We start from the raw sequence: 18756 nt of genomic DNA on the forward strand, positions 1-18756 counted from the left end.
GACTTATATGTGAGTGTATACGATACTTTTAATATAATCATTAGTTATGTTTAATTCCACCCAATTCCATGTTTATTTTGTTAATTGATGAGCTGAGAGGCAAGACCCCATTTAGGTAAAAGTCCTCAGGTGTTTCACTTTCTCTAATTGCATTACCGGTGTGCTTTATACTGTAAACTTTAGGCAACCACTGCTTTCTTGTAGTTTCATTATTTCGGTGTTTTCTGTTCCCTTTCACGCCATCCCATGGTTAGTTAGTGGCCTTTTGACCATTTAGTTTTGACGTATTAGGTTTTTAGATTTTGGCTTTGTTCTTAACATTTAGTTTTGTGGTTTACACCATTTTGGACTTTGTTAGGGTTAATAACAATGTTCATGACTTTGCTTATCTCAGTTCTTTTAACATTTTTTTGTTTAATTGTGGGTTTTCTTTGAATTTGGATTCATGAATTTTGTATATTTCTGATATTTTATTTAATGTTTGATCTTCATTATTAGTTACTTTTACACCTTAATAAAAGCATATGTGTCTGTGTGTCTTTCCAGTTGTTGTTTTCAATGGAAAGCCCATCACAAAACATTTTTACCAGGGGGAGTCAAGTTAAAGTTAGAAAATGGGGTTCATTAGAAAATGGAACAAAGCTTAACAAACCTGATAATGTCACTTCTCAATGTCATCTCCACCATTCTCACTTGCGCCACCTGCCTGGCAGTGCCGGCATTCCAGCAGAATAAAAGGTTTTGTCTCGTCCTTGTAACCTTGAATGGACGACCACCCAGATGTTGTTTTAGCAATCCGAAAAGGTGGAAATCACACAGTGTCAAATCTAATGAAAAAGGAGGATGTGGCAATACCTCAAACTTCAGTTTCTCCAGACAAGCCTTGGTGTTCTTGGCAGTGTGTCACTGTCTTGCAGCAAAAGGCCTCCTGGAGACAGCAGTCCTCGCTGCTTGGATTGAATAGCAGGCTTCACAGTGGTCTCCAGCAAGTCACAGTAACTTGGACTAGTGACTGCAGTACCCCTCGGCCTGTCATGTTCAACAATCACTTGAGTGCACGAGTGGCTGCGAGGACAAGACAAAGCCTTTTATTCTGCTGGAATCCGGGCCCTTCCAGGCAGGTTGCACAAGTGCATTGAGAAGGGTGGAGACGACATTGAGAAATGACATGATCAATTTTGTTAAGGCTCATTCCATTTTCTAATAAATCCCATTTTCTAACTTTAGCTTGACTCCCGCTCGTACTAATAAAATGCAATGCATTTGTCATTCCACTAGATGGTGCATCACAGACATTAACGCTGCTTTTATGAATCCCATACCAATAGACTTCTGGGGCTAGACGTGATTCTCAAATGGGGGCAACCCATTAAAAAGTGTGTAATGAAGATCACAAAGGCTGCACCCACAGGGCTTCTTCCTAAACCCCCCACCCATAATTCCTCCAGTCCATGTGCTTTAAACCAGTGCTGGCGTTTCTGGGAAAATGTGAAAGATACCGAACAAAAGACTTGATGTTGAGAGAAAGTAAAATGCTAAAATTGCTGTTATCCATTCAGGAGCTCAGTAGCACAAGATGACTGTAGCTTAATAATTAATTTGCATGTTGTAGTGAGCAACTGTGGAGACAAACACACACACACACACAGACCACCACAATTACTGGACTCCACACGTTTGAAAAGTGCCTCTGTCTGCTGTGATATCATTGTGTCATTTTAATTATTGCACCACTATGTAACATAACAACAGCAAACAGAGTTTAGACAAGCCACTGGATGCGTTAAAACACTAAGACTATTTTGTCATGGTATATTTGGATTTCCAATTAGGCAGTAATGTTAAATTTCTTTTTCTATTTGTTTAGTTGTGCAGTCAGAAGGTGGGTGCTGCAGGGTTTTAGGTGTGCTTTACTGGTGTTGTCAGGCAGCTTTGTTAATTCAGGTGTTTTGAGCACTGAAATCTGCATTTCCTTTGGCTTGTCGTTATCTGCTCTATTATTGGCAATCCTGACACACCATTTACTTGAAATTGCTGTGGCGAATGGCTGGGGACGATACCCAGCCAGGACACCCAGAAGGACTGGAGGAGGGATTACGCCTCCTCCAGACCACGAGGGGGCGACTGCCCTGGTGGCTATAGGGACCACGGGAAAGGAGCATGGAAGCTCAACCCTGTAGGGGCCCATGGTCACCGCCAGGGGGTGCCCAGATTGCTGTGGGGGAGAAGACCAGGGACACCTGGAGTGCTTCCAGGTGCACAGCCGACACTTCCGCCACACCAGGGAGTGCCGGCAGGAGCTCATTGGGAGGCACCTGGAGCACGTCCGGGTGGATATAAAAGGGGCCGCCTCCCTCCATTCGAGAGCTGGAGTCGGGTGGAAGAAGGACAGAGCTCGGAGGAGAGGAGTGGGGCGGACCAAAAGAGAAAGGCATTGGAAAAAGAGGCCTGTACTGTGGGTGAAAAGTATGGGAGTACTGGGTTGTGTGCTGTCACTTGTATATAGTATGTTCAATAAACGTGTGTGGTGTTAACCCTACGGTGTCCGCCTGTCTGTCCGGGCCGGCTTCCACAATGCATCTTTTGTAGTTCATATTTTCATGAACATAGTTGCCAGTTCTTTCAGGGTTACATTGACACTTACACTATCATTGTTAATGATGGATAACACACATACAGCACTTACAACAAAGTGTCATTTATGTTTACCACTCGTCCATTGATGCCGTTGAATGCCAATGTATAACGTGATGTTACAGGAAGGTCTTTCCTTTGCATCAGGTTATGCTTATTTATAACATGTGCAATGAGATCTTTGCACACCTGACATACATTTATATATCTAATAGGTTTTTATTAGGAAACTTGATGACTGTAGACGGTTCATCGTTAACTGATGCTTCCTGTCTGTCGGACCATATTAACGAGCACCTCTGATCTTTGCAGTTCAAAATCACAGCCTCTACTTTGAGTGCCACCTTGATTGTTTAGCTTTCAACCCGTCTTAGGTGGGTGGCCCAGCTAGTCAAGTAATCAAAGGGCTTAATTAAGTTTCATTGTTCCCATTTTTTACTTCTTCAGTCTAGGCTTTCATAACACCTTGAGACAGTAGTGCCAGTTAGAAAAATTGAAAAGATGAAAACAGGAACCTTCTTCTGGCCCCCCAAAGTGTCCTACTGTGCATCGTCTGTGGTTGTCCTCCTTCATTTTGACTGAGAGTAGGACAGAGCATCCCGCACTCTTGATAAGCACATCACGTGACCGGATTGTCACTTCCAGCCCGTTCATTCCACACAATCCAATGTGGAATTTACATTTAAAATGAAAGGAATGAAAAATACAAATTAAAGTAATTAAATCATTTATTTTGAAACAGTTTATCAACATGGGATGAATTGAGAGTTTTTTCCAAAAGTATAATGCAATAAATGCAGTGGGTTGGCACCCTGCCCGGGACTGGTTCCTACCTTGCTCCCTGTGTTGGCTGGGATTGGCTCCAGCAGACCCCCGTGACCCTGTATTCGGATTCAGCGGGTTGGAAAATGGATGGATGGATGGATAATACAACAAAAAAAAGAAATATAGGTATGTTGACTGCGGTGGGTTGGCACCCTGCCCGGGATTGGTTCCTGCCTTACGCCCTGTGTTGGCTGGGATTGGCTCCAGCAGACCCCCGTGACCCTGTGTTCGGATTCAGCGGGTTGGAAAATGTATGGATGGATGGTATGTTGAAATTTTTTTATATCAAGTCTTGTTTTGTAAATTGTGATATTTTTTGAGTTATAAGAAAATTTGTATTTAAGATTATTTAGCTTAGTTAAATAAAATTTGTCAAGTAAATTTGGTTTACCTGATTGGCAGAGTTATTTGCTAAAAAAAAGGGAAAAGCAAATTTATTGACGTGATATAAAATTTTCACTTGCTTAGATTTGCTCAGATTTCTTTTTTTTTTTTTTGCCATGTATGAAAAGTTTGTTTTGATATTAGATGGTGGCAGACTTTGGAGAATAGTTTAAGATATAGATGACAGACAGAAAAGTAAAAGGCATTGTACAAAATAAAAAGGGGAAATTGCAGTGTTAAAGTAGGTATGACGGCAGCAGTCAGAAACACACAGAAAATGCGCTCAGGTATAAGCAGTAATTTATTTAAATTTATCATATTAAAATGTACAGTGCAAGCAATGAATGAAAAGTGTTTTTAATAATGACACAAACCCTGATATTAGAATGTTAAAATTGTCCGATGGAATCGGTAGTACTTCGTATTACCAGCAGATGGCAGTACGCCCTTTCTTTTCAACCTGCTCGTTTATTACAGTTTTTCTGAATTGCTAAAACACTAAATTCTATTGTAAAAACTAAACTGTCAACTACCAAAACTCTTTCATCAAATCAATCCCACAGTTGTCAAAATCTTAAACACTATTCATCTGGTTAGGACACAATTTGCAAATATGAATCTCCCATTTACCAAAACTCTAAACACATTCTCAAACACGAAACACATTTAGCAGTGTGGTGCACTTGTACCCAGAATGGTGCGCAAAGGCTACAGAAGTTAAACACAACTAACACACTGTTTTCATCATTTACACACTACCACTCAAAATTGAAAACACGTGTCCAATCAGTGAACCCAATTAGTAAACAGTATATAAGCCTAGCGAAATGCAAATGGCATGAGTGGATCCAACAATGGAGCAATACAATAGAAGAGGAAGAGGAGTCCGTGTCAGAGGTGGTGGGCAAGGACTAAGACCAAGAAGAAGATCTGTAATTTTAAATGACATGCGAGCAACTGTCATAGATCATGTTCTGGTGCATGGCATGACTATGAGGGAGGCAGGGCACCGTGTGCAACCAAACCTAAGCAGGTTCTCAGTAGCTACTATAATCCGGACCTTCAGAGAAGAAAACAGGTAAAAAGTATACTTGTCTCAGTAAGGGGACAATGAAAAATAATTTCTCCATGGTACTGTGTTTGAAAACATTTACTGAAAACTTTTTTTTAGAATTGAAAGACGGCCACATGAGGGTGGAAGAACACGCATGTGCTCACAACACCTGGAGACACTTATTGTGGATATGGTCCGTCAAAATAATGCAATTCGACTGCGTGAAATACAGCAGCGGATTATAGAAGACAACATACATTTTGAGGGAATAAATAGTGTGAGTCTGTCAACAATTGACCGTGTCCTGCAACGCAACAAGATAAGGATGAAACAAGTTTATCGGGTACCATTTGAGCGAAACTGTGAGAGAGTGAAAGAGCAATGATGTCAATATGTGCAAGTAAGTAAACTTTTACAGTAAACTCAGTACTAGAATGTATACTGTATTGTCTGGGATGCAGCACATGTATACATCAAACTGTGTCATTTACAGAACTAAATGTAGTTTGTTGTCACTGTGTACAGAGAATCTTTGAGCTTGACTCAATGGTTAGGCCTCATGAATACATATTTGTGGAAGAAGCTGGATTCAATCTAGCAAAAAGGAGAAGAAGAGGTCGCAATGTCATAGGTCAACGTGCCATTATTGAACTGCCTGGCCAGCATGGTGGAAATGTAACTATCTGTGCTGCCATCAGCAGCTATGGGGATCTCCACAGTCATGTTACTGTTGGGCCATACAACACCGAACTTCTAGTAACATTCCTGGATAGTCTACGGGACGCTTTGCTTAAGCAGAGAGATCACGAGCAGGCAGAGCATCCCATGTATGTAATCATTTGGGACAATGTGAGCTTTCACCGTGATCCAAGAATACGCGATTGGTTTCACAATGAGCAGCATTTTATGAATGTGTTTCTTCCACCATACTCTCCCTTTTTGAACCCTATTGAGGAGTTTTTCTCGGCATGGAGATGGAAAGTATACGACCGAAACCCTTATACACAGGAAAATCTACTTCAAGCAATGACTGGAGCGTGTGGTGAGATAGGAGTGGAATCTTGCCAGGGCTGGATTCGGAATGCTAAAGGATTCTTTCCTCGTTGCCTTGCAAGGAAGACCACAGCATGTGATGTGGATGAAGTCCTGTGGCCTGACCCAGCACAGAGGCGTGATGCTGAGGCAGAATAAATTATCTGAATATGCTGTAAAAATATAAACATTTTTTTTATATATATATATATAACTTTTTTGCTGCAGTTCTTTTTTTGTTAAAATGTGAGTACAAGAATAAATGAATGAATAAATAAATATTATTTTCTCGCTGTCCCACAGTGTTTTGTATTTATTTATGTAGTGTGTAATCGTTGCTAAGTTGTGTTTGCACATTGGCTGGTTTTGTGTGGTTTTTGACAGTAGTGCTTGATTTTGAGTAAAGTTAAAATAGTTTTGGGTCAAATGTTTGGTTTTGCAAGACAAGTTGAAGGTTTTGTGAGTGTAGCTTGAATTTTAGAGTTTGTGTTTAGTGTTTTGAGACAAAGAAATGAGATTTTAGGAAATGTGTTTTAGCAATTCAGAAAAACTGTAAAGGGGAGCAGTGACAACAATGGGAGCGCAACATGCAGGTATCGCAATCCCTTTAACGAGAGCAGTTGCATTGGGTTTTTTAAAAGATGAATCTTCCTCTGCGGCTAATGCATTGTAAAAAGCACTTGATTAAAAAATGAAATTAACATGGCAGTTTAAAATATTCAATCAACTGCTCTAATTTATGTTTACAGAACACTGGTAAGAAGGCAGGAACCAGACCTAGTAGCCATCAGTCTATAACAGGGTTGTCCAACTCTGGTCCTGGTGGGCCGCAGTGGCTGCAGGTTTTCTTTCTAATCATCTTAATTAGTGAGCCGTTTTTCTGCTGCTGATTAACTTCTTTTGTCTTCGTTTTAATTGACGTGACTCAGATCCCTTAGTTGTTTCTTTGTCCTTAATGAGCAGCCAAACATTAATGAGACACAAAACAAGCCACCATTTGACCAGCTAAACTGATAATAAAGAAAGGTGAAGGTCTCGGTCATGGTGGTCTGCTCAGGTCACCAAAACATGTTGACGGTGGTCTTAGAAAAAACAGTGGCAGAATGAGAGCAGCAACAAGTCATGATATTCAATAACAGCTTTAATTTAATTTACAGCAACTCATTAAGAAACTAGTTGGAGTGAAATTGGCTGGAGTTTGACGTTCCAGTGTAACTGATCATCCATTGGGTCATTTCACATCTCATTCCTTTTAGGCTGCCATTTAATGAAGAAACGAATCAATTCAGAGGACTGAATCCTTAAATACAGGGCTATTAAAATGAAGGGAAAAGGAGTTAATTAGCAGTGAAAGCTGCTTGCTGATTAGGAAAAGGGTTAAAATGAAAACCTACAGCAACTGCGGCCCTTCAGGACTAGAGTTGAACACCCCTGGTCTACAACATCGCAATTTCATGCACTCCCACCCATACTCACTCATTTGGGGTCAAATTAGAGTCACCAAGTTGCCAGAAGACCATGCAGACTCCATATAAACAAAGGCAGGATTTGATCCCAGATCTCTGGCTCAGTGAGGCGGTAGCAGCATTAACACGTGTGCCACCTAATTTGAATATTATTTACACATATACTAGGGGGCTCCACCCCCTGCTCGCCTCGCTCTCCCACTCCCGGGTTTGGTTAACCGGGTATATGATTTAAAGAGATTGTTATTTTCATGGGAATTGTTACATACTCTTTTGACTCTATGTTGCATCGCTTCTCCGTGATCAGAAATATACACCTGACCAAATTGTGGTTTCTTTGAAATTAAACTTGTCGTAGCTTTAATTGTTGCAGGACCACAGATTCTTATAGCTTATGGTCCATTATTGTGTAGATCTACATTCTGAGCATTAAATGATGCGAACGCAAAAAGATTATTGTAGTCTCGGTTATTTTACCTGTAGTGTTTGTGAATTTCACTTTCACCAAACAACAAATCTTTTAATTCTCGCGGATACGCCTCTTCATTGCAATACTACTTTTCCCTGATGGCAACACAAATTAGATGATCTAAAAGTCTCCAACTTAAATTTTAAAGCCTTACAATATCTACATACTTCTGACATATCACCTATGTCCATATATTCGATCTCTTTTTGCTGTTCCGTTATTTCACCGAGTAATAATTTCCATTTGTTTGTGCTAATGTGATCTTTACTTTCTTTTTTTTTGATACTTTCGAATTCCACCGCTTTCATAATCTCTAACCAGCTCTGCATGTGTATCGCACCAATGTTTTTGAGCGTCTTTATGAAGTCTTTTATTTCTGACCCCGATGGGATACGAGGTTTTCAATTCCACTTGGTCCGGGCTGATTATTACTTTCCTTATTTTCAGAATTTGCACATAGCTGCTCTTTCTTCTTCGCTTAGTCTTTGACGTGCCATCTAGAACGTATATAATTTTTAAGAGCAGGGAGCACATGAAGTGTGTCTGCCAAAAGCATTCCAACAACTGAGAGATTAGATGTCCATGATCTTGTTTTAAATTGTTTGTAAGTAGGGTTGTGATGTGCAAAAGTGACCCTCACACGGGTTTTGCTTCCAAAGGTTGTAAAGTCTAGTCTTGCGGGACGTCAAAGTGTATTTCCGAGAACATCATGTCTCGACCCAAATTTTTTTTATTATAATAGAGAGATATTTAAAATGAAAGCCCATCTCATTTCTGAATCTTCTATTTTCCTTACAGGCCAAGCAAGATCTTTTCCTGGTTGTAATGTTCATCACAGAGGTACACCTTTCCAGTTTGGAGCAAGCAGGTAACCAGACTTGCACACTTTTGGGATTTGGGAGAAATGGTTAATTTTTAATGATAACTTATACATCTGTAGTTTTGTAATGATGATTATAATACACATGCTCCTTTAATGTGACAAGTGACATCCTTCACGTCTTCTATAACTCAGTGATGGCCAATGTGATTTTTTACACTGTGGTGTGCTGGGCTGGTAACATCACTTCAAGAGTGGCCCACTGAATCAACAAGCTAATTTAAAAGGGCAGACTCAGTTATGGGACACACTCTGGACCCCCTGGAGGTCATAAAAGAGGAGAAATTTAAAACCAAACTGATTACCATTATGAACAATGCAGCACATCCTCTCTCTGACACACCAACACTAAAGACCTTCAGCCAATAACTCACTTAGCAGAAGTGTGTCAAGGAACACTATGGGGGGTCTCCTTTATATGAGTCTTCTTCTTCTTGAGTAGCTATTCTCATTTTTATATGGGGTTCCCAAATTTTTTTTTGCTTAGACTTCTCCAATAGAGGTTTTGGTGTGATTTTTATGGCCGGATGCCTTTCCTGAGGCCAACTCTTTCCATTTGCCTTGACCCCAAAATGGAGACTGGGTTGGGTTCCTTTATACCAATGGCAATACAAGTCCAATTTGATTTTTCACATACAAATTATAAGTCCAGTACAGTATGCAATGAAATGCTTAGATAGTCAACTCCTATGACTGAACCTTGAGACAATAACAATACATCTCTCTATTATATATAAAAATCCTTCGACGCAAAGAGACTTTTGGGAGACGAGACTTTTTGGATCAGAGATTTTTTCAAGTCCCGGTGAGACAAGACTTTTGTCTTGACATTTTTTCAAGTCACACCCTCCTTTTGAACATTTTCAAACAAGACCACAGTCCTTTAGCACGAAGAAACGAGGAAGTCAAATGAATTAACGCCAAAAATGATGATCAGTTACACAGCAAATTGTTTAAATATGTATCAATAGACTAAGCTGAAACAGTTGGTGGTGATCGTGCGAAAGATGAAAACATCAGCTTACAATATCCTGAAGAATATCTACAACCGTTAACAAGGTCTGATGTTCCACCAACATGATTACTGTAGAAAGAAGGATGTATCCAAGTAAGGTAATGTAGTACATCTTCTGCAGATAACATTAGACACCAAAGGAGGTCTTGATATGCCATTCGTATTAAAACGTTAACAGTTTCCCATTAGAATGCTTTTGCAAAGACAATTAACAAATCTCAGAGCCAAACATTTGAAAAAGTCGTTTTATTTAATAGAGAGAAAGAAATGAAATTCAGTCACCGGTTGTTATAAGTTACGTTGATGCAAATGTAACACTTGAAATTAAAATTTAAATATGCTTAAATTGTACATCCGCATCCCCATATGCGTGCAGTTGAACCGCAAAGAGGCTAGCGAGTAGTGCAGACCCAGGGGGGCTGGCGAGCGAAGTGAGCAGGGGGCGAAGCCTCCTAGTACCTATTGTGGAAGATGACCCGGACGCAGACAGGCAGACACGTTCAGCTCACGCCACACATGTTTATTTACAGAATCCATTATTTACAATAAGTGCACAACAAACCCCAAAGTCCCCAAAAGTCGTGGCCACCATCAAATGCCTCACTTCTTCAGGCCACCTCCTTGCCTCCTCCCAGAGTTTGTCCTTCTTCCAACCGACTCAAGCACCTGAATGGAGGGAGGTGGCCGATTTTATCCACACCCAGATGTGCTCCAGGTGTCTTACGATGAGCTTCTGCCGGCACTCCCCAGTGTGGCGGAAGTACCGGCTCTGCACCCGGAAGCACTCTAGGTGTCCCCGATCCCCCCAGTACTTCCGGGTGTGGTGGAAGTGCTGAGGTCCAGGGCTCCCAAGGCATTGGGGCACCCCCTGGTGTTGACTCCTACAGGGTTGAGCTTCAAAGCTCTGTAAACGTGATCCCCATAGCCACCAGGGCGGTCGCCCCCACGTGGTCTGGGGGAGGCGTAAGCCCTCCTCTGGTCCTCCGGGGCATCCCAGCCGGGTCGCCCCCCCAGCCACCTGTGACACTATATAAATTCATAGATCAATAATAAATATGAAATGAACAATAATGATAATAATAATTAGAATATTAGAACACTCTAGACGAGAACAGGCCATTCAGCCCAACAAAGCTCACCAGTACTATCCACTTATTTCTTCCAAGAAAACATCAAGTCGAGTTTTGAAAGACCCTAACGTCTTACTGTCTACCACACTACTTGGTGGCTTATTCCAAGTTTCTATCGTTCTTTGTGTAAAGAAAAACTTCCTAATGTTTGTGCGAAATTTACCCTGAACAAGTTTCCAACTGTGTCCCCGTGGTCTTGATGAACTCATTTTAGAACAATAGTCTCAATCCACTGGACTAATTGCCTTCATAATTTTAAATACTTCAATCAGGTCACCTCTCAATCTTCTTTTGCTTAAACTGTAAAGGCTCAGCTCTTTTAATCTTTCCTCATAATTCAACCCCTATAGCCCTAGAATCAGCGTAGTCGCTCTTCCCTGGACTTTTTCTTGTGCTGTTATGTCCTTTTTGTAGCCTGGAGACCAAAACTGCACACCGTACTCAAGATGAGGCCTCACCAGTGCATTATAAAGGTTGAGCAGAACCTCCTGTGACTTGTACTCCACACATCGTGCTATATATCCTAACATTCTGTTAGCCTTCTTAATGGCTTCTGAACACTGTCGGGAAGTCGATAGCTTAGAGTCCACTATGACTCCTAAATCCTTCTCATAAGGTGTACTCTCGATTTTCCGACCGCCCACTGTGTATTCAAACCTAACATTTTTACTTCCAATGTGTAATACTTTACATTTACTGACATTAAATTTCATCTGCCACAAATCTGCCCAAGCCTGTATGCTATCCAAGTCCTTCTGTAATGATATAACGGATTCCAAATTATCTGCTAATCCACCTATCTTGGTATCATCTGCAAACTGAACCAGCTTGTTACTTATATTCCTATCTAAATCATTTATATATATTAAAAATAGCAGCGGCCCTAGCACTGCCCCTTGCTGGTCACCACTCTTAACATCAGCCAATTCTGATGAGGTTCCTCGCACCATCACCCTCTGCTTCCTGTGTCTGAGCCAATTCTGCACCCATCTAAAAACATCACCCTGAACTCCCACCTCTTTTAATTTGATGCCCAACCTCTCATGTGGCACCTTATCAAATGCTTTCTGAAAGTCCAGATAAATAATATCATAAGCTCCACTTTGATCGTATCCTTTTGTTGCCTCCTCATAGAATTCCAGCATGTTAGTAAAACACGACCTCCCTCTTCTGACCCCATGCTGACTGTTCCTAATAACTCCTGTCCTTGCCAGGTGTTGCTCGATCTTATCCTTAATAATTCCTTCCATTAATTTTCCTGTGATGAATGTTAAGCTTACTGGCCTATAGTTGCTTGGATCTGCCCTGTCACCCTTTTTATATAATGGGATGATATTTGCCATTTTCCAGTCCTTCGGAATCTCTCCAGTGCGCAGTGACTTCCTAAAAATATGTGTCAAGGGTTAATATATGTACTCACTAGCCTCCTTAAGAACACGAGGATAAATATTATCTGGTTATTATTAGTCATCATCAGTCATCATCCAACCCACTATATCCTAACACAGGGTCACGGGGGTCTGCTGGAGCCAGTCCCAGCCAGCACAAGGCACAAGGCAGGAAACAAACCCTGGGCAGGGCGCCAGCCTACTGCAGGGCCTAATAATTGGTTTTGCCTAATTTTATTTTTACATTTTGTTTCTTTTTTTACCTCTTCCTTCATCCTGTAAAGTACTTTGAGCTATATCATTTGTAAGAAAATTTGCTATATAAATAAATGTTGTTGTTATTTAGATAGATAGATAGATAGATAGATAGATAGATAGATAGATAGATAGATAGATAGATAGATAGATAGATAGATAGATAGATAGATAGATAGATAGATACTTTATTAATCCCAAGGGGAAATTCACATACTCCTGCAGCAGCATACTGATACAAAAAACAATATTAAATTAAAGATTGATAAGAATGCAGGTAAAAACAGACAATAACTTTGTATAATGTTAACATTTACCCCCCCCGGGTGGAAATAAAGAGTCTCATAGTTTGGGGGAGGAACGATCTTCTCAGTCTATCAGTGGAGCAGGATGGTGACAGCAGTCTGTCGCTGAAGCTGCTCCTCTGTCTGGAGATGATCCTGTTTAGTGGATGCAGTGGATTCTCCATGATTGACAGGAGTCTGCTCAGCGCCCGTCGCTCTGCCACGGATGTCAAACTGTCCAGCTCTGTGCCCACAATAGAGCCTGCCTTCCTCACCAGTTTGTCCAGGCGTGAGGCGTCCTTCTTCTTAATGCTGCCTCCCCAGCACACCACCACATAGAAGAGGGCGCTCGCCATAACCGTCTGATAGAACATCTGCAGCATCTTATTGCAGATGTTGAAGGACACCAGCCTTCTAAGGAAGTATAACTGGCTCTGTCCTTTCTTACACAGAGCATCAGTATTTAGTGTGGTCGTATGAAATTTACCTTCATAGAAAGGTAGCAGCAGGGCCCGGCATTACCCAGGTCAATCATTTTAAGGCAGAACTATTTAAGTTCTGTTCGGCAGCAGAAGATACTTTCCTGCTTCCAGTTTCCTTTCTTAGAAGTCGTAATTTTGATGAAAAAGTGAGTAAATACTAATAAAATTCAAAAGGAAATATTTTTCTCTCAGATGATAATTATGTGTGACAAACCACTATGACGCTGGATTGTGTATTTCACTGTGCTTCAATATATAACACACAAACGACACATTTTGACTGTTGTCAATGCCACAGAAAGGTTTGGGGTAGCTGCCCCGTGTAATGTAAGTTGGTTTCAAAAAGAAAAGATTGGAGAGATCGTGGTCACACTGAGTTCAAGACAGAACTGATTTGTAGGATACAAAATGGTGGTTTTATGGTCGCGTAGAAGAAGTGAGGTCATCAGGCCCGGAACTGGAAGTGACGTCATCATGGCCAGGCAGAATTTCCTGTAACTGGTCTGCAGAGGAAAGAGAGAAAGGATCAGTGCACTCCGCCACCCCCTGGTCTGGCATGGAATTGCCCTCATTCAGGTCCTTTAGCTGCCTCTCATACACACGTGTGTGACACAGTATATACGGTATCATTGTTCATTATTATTATCATTTGTTTCATTATTATTCTTTCTGCACTTCTGACTTTGTACCTTTAGTGTTTTGCACATTTTACAGTAGAAAGATCAAATTTAATAAATATGTCGTTTCTCACGCCAAAAAATGCAATGCTTTTTTACATGATTTTTTTTGAGAAAAAATGTAAAACTAAGGAAGTTAATTAGGAATCTCAGATTATTTCACTTTGAAATGTAAAGCTGTACAATATGTGATTTTGTTGAAATTGTCTTCATTTTCCAGCTTGCTGTTGCCGTTGTTAGTAGTGTGCTTTCCAGACGTTCACCAGGCCGTATTTTTGTTTTTTGCTAGCCCTAAAAATCACACTGCTGGCACCGTCCTTGGGAGACATGTTTCTGTTATTATTACGTAACAAACCATTTCTTACTGATAAGGAATGTTTTTGTTTTTTTTTTCCATACAGGTCCTTCTATTCAAAATTTAAAATGTGGGCTAAACAGAGGAAAGTGTTTGTGGAATGCTCAAAATAACATTTCTACATGGACTTGATTCCCGCAGGTATTTTTAATTCTGGTGAAACCCCTTCATTATATTTTTCCACTTCCTTTATTTGATTAGTGCTTCCTTAGACATTTTTAAACTAATAAAGAAGCAAACTGCAAGCAGGCTCTGCTCTTATCTCAAAAATGACTTTAAAAAATAATATTCCACAAACCAGCATATCCACATTTGTAAAAATGGAATCCGTAAAAAACAAACCCACGCACTCATACACAGTAATTACTTTGCTGTTTTGTAATGAATACTTGCATTAAAGGAAAATTATCATAATAGATAGATAGATAGATAGATAGATAGATAGATAGATAGATAGATAGATAGATAGATAGATAGATAGATAGATAGATAGATAGATAGATAGATAGATAGATAGATAGATATGAAGGATGCTATATGATAGATAGAGTGAAAGGCACTATATGATAGATAGATAGATAGATAGATAGATAGATAGATAGATAGATAGATAGATAGATAGATAGATAGATAGATAGATAGATAGATAGATAGATAGATAGATAGATAGATATGAAGGATGCTATATGATAGATAGAGTGAAAGGCACTATATGATAGATAGAGTGAAAGGCACGATAGATAGATAGATAGATAGATAGATAGATAGATAGATAGATAGATAGATAGATAGATAGATAGATAGATAGATAGATAGATAGATAGATAGATAGATAGATAGATAGATAGATAGATGAAGGATGCTATATGATAGATAGAGTGAAAGGCACTATATGATAGATAGAGTGAAAGGCACGATAGATAGATAGATAGATAGATAGATAGATAGATAGATAGATAGATAGATAGATAGATAGATAGATAGATAGATAGATAGATAGATAGATAGATAGATAGATACTTTATTAATCCCAAGGGGAAATTCACATACTCCAGCAGCGCCTTACTGATACAAAAAAAAACAATATTAAATTAAAGATTGATAATAATGCAAGTAAAAACAGACAATAACTTTATATAATGTTAATAATGTTAGAATAATGACTGTTTCTTTCTGTTCATATTCTGATCTTGGTCACCAGAAACCCCCCAGTGAATACAAAGCTACCCACTGGCACAGGACACCTGGGGCTGCTGGGAATTGCAGTCCAATTTAGTAGCTCTTCCACATCTGCTGTGTGCCAAGACCGTAAAAAATGTTTTGCTCTGTTAAACAGTAATAAGTAATGTAGATGCCACATGGGCTGGACGGGCATCCCAGCCAGAAGAGGGGATGGTTCCTTACCCGGATGGGAGACTCCTAACAAGCAGATAGGCAACCTGGCCCGGCAGGAGAAGGGGATCAGACACAGAAAGAAGGACTAGAAGGGATGGATGGACAGCCCACTGGAAAGGAAAGAATCCCCTCACCATGCTAAATGGCAGCAGCCCCGAATATAGGTACCTACTGGGAAGCCAGCAGGGCATGCTGGGAAATGTAGTCTGGCAAAGCAGCCCCTCTGAGGTCACTGGGTGCTGCAAGAGTGCGGTGACGGGAGACAAGCTTTCTGCTGTAATGGACTTTCACATGACCCGGAAGTGCTTCCATCGGGCAGTGGCCTTAGCACCGGAAATAATAAAAGGGACCACACTCCCTTACCCTGGTGAGTCAGAGCTGGCAACACTCAACTGGAGGAGGGCAGTGCGGTGGTGAGAGTATTGTGAAGAGAAGAATTGTGATTTGTAGAGAGAGATCACTTGTGTCTTTGTTACCTGTGGAGGATTTGGTGAATAAACCATCCTTTATTTGAAACCGGGACTTTGTGTGTGTTCGTGTTTGGGCAACACTGGTTTTTTTATCACAGTGACTATTAGCGGCACTAGAGCAGGCCCCCTAAACCACCAAATAACAACTACATAGCTTAACTGTACGGGGCCTTAGCACAGTTTCCCCTACTGAAAGATTTAATAAAGTAAGAAATTAATCAAATTGGGGCATATCCTCTATTCAATAAGATATACTACCATTAAAAATAAAACTAGACAGTCACTTGGACAGATATTTAAACGGCAAGATGGTGTTCTTTTGCCCTGGTATTCTTATTTTACTAGGAAAATATTTGTTTAAGCAGCAGTGCCCACGCTTTATTGAACTGTGCACTTTAGCCTTTCCGTGAAGCCACTTACTTTGAATTTGTGGAATGTGACCTACCTCTCATAGCTCTGTTTTTTACCGCTCCTTTTTTTACAATGGCACTGAAGCCTTGCTGTTGTAACGAATGAATTATAAAGAGAGAATACTCTGAAGCCACCTAGAGCCATTCTTGCATTTTCATCCCCACATGCCTGTCCCAGTCGGGGTCTTTTTAGCTGTTTTGATCTTATGTTAAAAGGTGAGTCTAAGGTCATCTTTTAATGATTTTATTCCACAATGCCTTGGTGTCTTAAAAAAAAAAAACTAAGCTTTGAAATGTCTCTGCTGTTTTACTACCTTAGATATTTAAAACATCTGATAATCCAGAAGTTTTCCAGAGTAACAAAGCCATTTGTGAAGTGATTAGTGAAGGACGGACTTTGTAGGTGTGACAAAGGGAATAAGATAACGCAAAGTGAAAATCCAACATCAAAGTATCCTTTCAAATGGAATTTCCTTTAAGAAAGCAACATAATCACACAATAGGCAAGCACGTCACCTTATAGAACAGAGTGACAGAATAAAGTGTGGAGTCTGTCACCAGCTAGCTCCTCCTCATGCATCAGCTATACTGTATGCGCCCATGAATTATCAAATCATGCAATTTAGAATCAGTGAAGATGAAGCCTCTAGTGGCAACACTGGGCTCAAGGTTAGGAGAAGGTACACTGAGGCAAACATCCAAACTCATTCATGGGCTGCATCAGGAGTGGGCAGGAGGAGGAGTATAGGATCCTAATCAAGGACTTTGTTAAATGGTGCGACTCAAACCACCTACACCTGAACACCAGCAAAACCAAGGAGATGGTGGTGGATTTTAGGAGGCACAGATCATCACGTGATCATCAGAGGTGACTGTGTGCAGAGGGTGCAGACCTATAAATACCTGGGAGTGCAGCTGGATGATAAATTGGACTGGACTGCCAGTACTGATGAGGACAGAGCTGACTATACTTCCTTAGAAGGCTGGCGTCCTTCAACATCTGCAATAGGATGCTGCAGATGTTCTATCAGACGGTTGTGGTGAGTACCCTCTTCTACGCGGTGGTGTGCTGGGGAGGCAGCATAAAGAAGAGGGACGTCTCACGCCTGGACAAACTGGTGAGGAAGGCAGGCTCTATTGTAGGCACGGAGCTGGACAGTTTGACATCTGTGGCAGAGCGATGGGCGCTGAGCAGACTCCTATCAATCACGGAGAACCCACTGCATCCACTGAACAGGATCATCTCCAGACAGAGGAGCAGCTTCAGCGACAGACTGCTGTCACCGTCCTGCTCCACTGACAGACTGAGGAGATCGTTCCTCCCACACACTATGTGACTCTTCAATTCCACCTGGGGGGGTAAACGTTAACATTATACAAAGTTATTGTCTGTTATACCTGCATTGTTATCACTCTTTAATTTAATATTTTCTTTATCAGTATGCTGCTGCGGGAGTATGTGAATTTCCCCTTGGGATTAATAAAGTATCTATCTATCTATCTATCTATCTATCTATCTATCTATCTATCTATCTATCTATCTATCTATCTATCTATCTATCTATCTATCTATCTATCCTGCCTACTATAATAAAATTAATATCTATCTATCTATCTATCTATCTATCTATCTATCTATCTATCTATCTATCTATGTATCTATCTATCTATCTATCTATCTATCTATCTATCTAAAGACGTTTCATTTTATTTGGAAAATGTTATTGCAGACAAAACTATCTAAAACAGAGCATTACAAAATACAATTCAAAGTATTTGTACGAGCCACTGTACTAATTCATTTCCTAATTTTAAACACTTCTATCATGTCTTCTCTTACACTGAAAAGGCTCAGCTCTTTCAATTTCTCCTCATATATCTTAACTCTTAATCCCTGAATCTGCCTGACCGCTCTTAATTGGGCTTTTTCTAGCACTATTATGTATTTTTTGTAGTTTGGAGACCAAAACTGCACCCAGTACTCCAGATGAGGCCTCACCAGTGTGTTATAAAGCTTGAGTAGAACCTCTTGTGACTTGTACTCCACACATCAAGGCGCTATATAACCTCACATTCTGTTAGCCTTCCTAATGGCTTCTGTAGACTGTCTGGCAGTTGATAGTGTTGAGTCCACTGCAACTTTCTAAGTCC

Source organism: Erpetoichthys calabaricus, chromosome 10 (assembly GCF_900747795.2).
Source record: "Erpetoichthys calabaricus chromosome 10, fErpCal1.3, whole genome shotgun sequence".
In the NCBI taxonomy this organism is placed as follows: Eukaryota; Metazoa; Chordata; class Cladistia; order Polypteriformes; family Polypteridae; genus Erpetoichthys; species Erpetoichthys calabaricus.